Below are 5,675 nucleotides of genomic sequence, written 5' to 3'. Positions count from 1 at the left end.
GAAGAGGTTTCAGAGGGCTCCCTCGGGAGCTGAACCTCTCGCTGGCCCAGCATGCACAAGAACAACAAGACAGAGCTCTTGCACCCTGGCTTCTCTGTTGGATAAATACCAGCTTCAGGCAGGGCATGAAAGAAATCTATTGTCTCTAAGGCTGTATTTCGATGTGAAATGCTCTGGTAAGGCCAGCAATCTTAAACCCCCCACACGTGTGCCTATTGTTTGAAGTGCAGAACAATTGAAGGGTGCTCTCATGGGCTAAAGATAGAAAGGCAGCTGGTGCTGTCCTTTTCCCTGTAACTGAGAATAAAACAATGCCCAAGTATTGTCTGCATTGCTGGAGCGATGATATTGGACTCTCTGCCAAGAGAGCATCTAAAAGATCAATGAAACCCCGGTTATTTATAAACGGGTAGTGTCATTTCTTCCCCAAAGAAATTTCACTTCCTTAGCTCTTCCACCAGGCCTTTCTGCGCTGTGAAGTGCTGTGGAGAGAGGTATAAATAGCACCATGCTGGGAGAGAGGCAAACCGGAGCTGCCGAGCTGAGCCGGCCATGGATGCTGATCCCTTCTGATCCCTTCTGCCATGGGACCAGGTCCCTGCAGCAGCCCCAGCAGCCCCATGCTGGCCATGGATCGACCCAGCAGCTCATCCCCTGGGCCGGAGTCCCACCAACACCAGGACTTGCTTTCTGGGGGAGCTTTAAAGGGGGTTGATTTCCTCCTCTGGCCAACAAAGAGTGGTAGCATGGGCTCTGTGTGTGTGTCCAGCTCAGCTGCTCTGCTGGGGTGCTCAAGGTAACCCTTGAGCCCAAACGCATGGGACAGACTTTGCTTAGGGATGGGGATATCTTGTAAGGGAAAGCCAAAGCCTGCAAGGGGGCATCCCACCAGGATGCATCCAAACTAGAGGCTGGAAACCTTGATTCAGACATTCGCTGAAGTTTGGAGAAAGAAAAGCCCATGTTGATTGATGGGCCATAGTAAGGTGAGAAGGTCTCCAGCCATGACATGATGACACGCAGAAACATTGCTCCCTCCTGCATGACAGCCAGTCTTGAGAAAGGTCTAAGCCTACCAGATCCCATGAAGAGCTCCCATGTCTGTTGCCACTCCGTTGTGAGCAATGGTCCCTTGCCATGAGATAGACTGAGCTCAATCTAGTGTGAGGCTTGAAGACCAAGCACAGTGGGGAGGACAAGCCAAGCAGTGTCTGAGCCTGGGGTGAGCAGAATGCTGGGTCAATGGGCCAGGAGAGCTGAGCCATGGCCTTCATCAAGTCCCAAAAACATTGCTAAAGCCAAGCAGGTCCCAGCCCAAGCAGCCAATTCCATCAGCTTATGTCCTACATACCACCCTAGTCTAGTTTCCCACGGAGTAAAGGAAAAGGTACATGAGGGATGGAGAGAGCAGGGGGCTGTGATGAGATCACCCCAAGGACCGATGCTCTGTGAGCAGCTATTGAAACCAGAGCAGGTAGGGCACTGCAGGGACAGATCCTGCGCACCGACTGGCAGAACTGCATTCCAGCTCCGGTTCTGGTCAGGCTCTGCACAGCCCTTGCAGCCTCCAAGGCAGCTCTTGGTCATGATTCCCCATGGCTGCTCTATGCCAGGGTCTGTCCTGGCAGGCCAGCTGCAGTTAAAGTGCTGTTAAGTATTCAACTAACAGATTCTCTTTGTTCTCCCGGTTTTGAAGTGCATTGCCAAAACCTCAAGTATCTTCACTGAAGGCTCAGACATTCCTGTGATTTCTGCTGTGTTTGGTACATCCTTCATTCCTTTACAGTGGCAATACCCAGAATAAATCTCCTTAAACCTCAAAGCTGCTACATTCAAAGCAAACAAACAAATGGTCCCAGCCTCCAGGTGACCTCACTGTCTCCATGCCTACGTGTGACCTTACTTGCTAATTCTGGACACTGATTTTGCACATCATGTCTCTTCCAGGTACCTTCTCAATCCTGATACTCATTTTGGAGACATCCTGCATGCAGTGCAACCCTGGTGTCTGGAGAGTCAATCTCCAGCGTACCCATGCTTCCCAAGCCTCATGCACCTCAACACTGCACCAAGGTGCTCATGGCAGCAGCAGATTCATGCATGTTCATGGAGGGTTCTAGAGGCAGCACTTCACCCCTGGCCAGAGGAGAGCCAGCTCAGGACAGGGCAACCAGCACTGGATGGGACATCCAGGCTGAAGAGCACTCATGCTGGGAAGCGCCCATGGAGCTGTGAGATGAGGGGATCCAGTGCTAATCACATCCCAAGCCCCACAGGAGTCTCTCTGAGGTCCCCGCAGTGGCACTGGTGCTGCACTCATCTCCTGCTGGTGTGAGGGGTGCATGGCGAGCTGTGCTGCACTGGTGCCTGCTGCCTCCCTTGCTGTGGTGGGACAGGGCTGTGGGGCTTTGGGGGTTAGCTTTGGAGGGAGCCTTGCATGGCCAGGCTGGGCTATGGGCTGCTGTGGGACCGGCAGCGCCGGCCTGTCACCTCTGCCTGTCTCACTGCACGCAGACATTCCCACTGGATGGAAATATGCCCAAAATAGCCCCTCTGCAGATTGTCTTTATCTAATCAGCACTCCCCTCCCGTGCATTTCAGGGAGCTGATAGCCGTGATATGTGAAGTGTGGAAACCTCCAGCAAGCTGCCCGACACCGAGAGTAATTCTCCTTCCTGCACTTATCAGAGCCTGCTAATGGGAAACATTCCTCCTGGGGGTCAGGGAGCAGGCGGAGCACTGGAGAGGATGGCTGAGCCCCTGGCACCCTCCTGCCTCCCCAGGGATGGGTTGGAGCTGATCTGACCACCAGATGCTCATTGGAGGAGCAGCTCTGCAGCATAGTGCTGCTGGTGCCCTGTCCCATGCGGAGAGGCTTGTCCAGCCCATGGGAGCACTTCTGAGGGGCTCCCTCCTCTCCCATATACCCCATCCTCATACCCTCTGTATCATGGGACACCAACATCAAGTACAGATCTACGTGGGGAAGAACTGGGGTTCCTCAATGGTCGGGGGGAGATGCTCCCACTACCGAGGATGGTTGTGTAGGGCTGGTGGGACATTGGGGCAGCCTGCTTTAGGCAATGGCCACCTAAAGCAAACCCCTCTCAGGCTCCTTGTTCTGCACATGGGATTCTGTGGGAGGTCCGTAGGAGCCATGAGGACGCAGCGGGCATGTGAGCAGAGCCCAGCTCAGGCCTTGCCAGCAATGTGAGGATGAACTTCCTACCGCCCTGAAAACCACATCACAAACACCAGAGCCAAAGGCGCCCGAACCCGGCGGAACTGCGCTTCAGCAGCTGCCGGAGCAACCCTTCCACGTTTCCCCTTTACAGATCTGCTCGGCCTTTGATGGACCCTGCTGGAACCTCTTCAAAGAGGGACAGAAACCAGGGCGAGCAGAAGGAGCTGCCGAAGGAATCCCCGAACATAAAACCTCTTTAAAGACAAGGCCGGGAGGGGGTGAGCAGAGCCCTGGGAAGAATGTGCGGGGCTGGGCCAGCTGCTGGGGCTGGGTTCAGCCCACTGCTGGGCACTTTGGGCAAAGGTGCTTGGCACCGGAGCCACCAGAGCCTTGGGTCCCTCCAGGCTGTGGGTGGAAATCTGATGCAGAGCCCAGGGCAGAAGCAGGAGACCACCGGGGTAACCTCAAGGGACCCCTGGTCCTCCGGCATCCCTGGCTCTTCAGGACACTGGCACTGCCGCCTCGGCAAGGTTGGGCACCTCTGCCATGGGTTCTCAATTGGGATCTCAGCTCTGGTGCCTCCAGAATGGTGTCCCCAGGGTGATTGCAGTGTCCTCATCCATGGTGTCTAATCCTGATGAGGACCTGAGCCTCTGAACTGAGCCTGATGAGACAATGCCCACATGGGACATGGAGGTGGGGGCTTGCTGATGTGCTCAGAGTCAGCTTGTCCAGGCTACAGGCTCCTCTCCGTGGGGCCGTTGTAATTCATGGGAACACTGGCACCATGCGATGCCCTTACACTGCACAGTGCAGCCAATGAAGGCAACATCCACCCATCCCTGAGCCCAGCCATCCTCTCTGTGGGGCTAAGAGGACCGGTCTGAGGTCCTCCATCCCATGAATGTCCCAGGCTTCACTCCACAGCAGGGTGGGAGGGCAGAGGACCTGCCTGTCGGTGGAAGGGATGGCACTGGGAGCCCAGCCCGGAGCCCAGCAGCAAATCATGCCTATGCATTGGATGGAAGCCTGGCCAGTGCTGGCCTTCAGCAGAACCCCCTTGCAGTGCCTGGCTCAGGGTCAGGGCAGGTTCTGGGGCTGCAGAAATCTCTGTGCACCCTGGGCTGTGTGCCCAGCCCGAAGCCACATGCCCTAAGCAGCTCCTAATGTTGCTATTCTGGCTGTGGCAGAGGCCACCCCACATCCAGGCTGGGCACAGCACTGTGCAGCTAATCCTTCATCACCCCGTGCCTCGGTTTCCCTTACTCTACAAACCCAAGTCACTGTGGGGTGTGAGGGGTGCTGAATGGGGAGCAGCAAAACCCTGCCGTCACGGGCCCTGGTTTTCCATTATCACCTCGTGGGATTATTTCTATGTCCCCAGGACACAACCACAGGAGTGAGGAGCACCGAAGCCCTTTGCCTTGGAGAAGTTGTGTGCTGGTCCTGTCTTTGACAGCAGCATCTCCTGGGCTGATGTTGCCAGGAGGGAGATGGGGTACAATAAAACATCCAGCCCTGCTTTGCTTTTTGAATGCACCAAAGCAAAGGCCAAGAGGAACAGAGTGCTTGGTGGGAAGGCATGGGTGTCCTTCACCAACATGGGTAGAAACCTCAGCCTTTGGATACCAGCAACTAAAACAGCTTTTCCCTGAGCCTATGGCATGTCTGTGGGTCTGGGTGGCCCCACTGCGTCCCGTTCCCATCTTGGGCAGTCCATGGTGCTCCAGGCTGTGACCACCATGTTGTACCCAGTAAAATGGTGTGGAGAAACCCAGTGCCCTCTCTGCTGAGAGATTCTGAACCTGGCCTAGCCATGGACCAAGCACATGGGAGAAGGACCTGGGGGCTACTGTTGGGTAGAGCTTGCCAAAGCAGAGCCCATCCATGCAGTGAGGCAGAGCAGGAGCTCGAGCCTGCCCTGGGGGCTCCCCACAGGCCACTGCAGCTCAAGGGAGCATCAGGCCCCTCTGACAAAACAGTTTCATGCATGTAACTAGAAAAGTCAGTCCTGGTGCTTGTGGTGATTGGTGTTAAACAGGCAGTGGCTGCTGTGCCTCCGAACAAGCCAAACCCTTTGAGAAGATGACAGTGGGGTAGCAGAGACCAAGCCCGGAGGTCCTGGGCAGTCTGTCCAGGGAGAGGCTGACCTGGAGCTGAGCAGGAGGTTGGGATGCTCCAGCTCAGAAAGCCAGCAGCCACACACATCCCGCCAGGCAGCACTTCCACTGGCAGGGTGTGGGGAAGAAGCAGGAGGGAATGCTCAGGTGCAGGAGGGAACGGGGAAGCTCCCATCCCTCTGCTCCCCACCAAGCAGGCAGCACGGGCAGGCTGGGAGAGCTGCACTGCCTTCCCGAGCTGGAGGCTCTGCCTTTGTACTCGCCTGACAATACAGGAATAAAAATAACCAGGCTGCACTTGCAGAGAGATAAAAGCGAGGTTTGCCTTTTGTGTCTCTCCGGGCAGTGGGACAGCAGCACCAATGGAGCTG

This window comes from Pezoporus wallicus, unplaced genomic scaffold, assembly GCF_028554395.1.
Source record: "Pezoporus wallicus isolate ANWC-B61680 ecotype Strahan unplaced genomic scaffold, APGP_CSIRO_Pwel_v1 contig_8090, whole genome shotgun sequence".
Classification (NCBI taxonomy): Eukaryota; Metazoa; Chordata; class Aves; order Psittaciformes; family Psittacidae; genus Pezoporus; species Pezoporus wallicus.
This window is presented reverse-complemented; position numbering follows the sequence as displayed.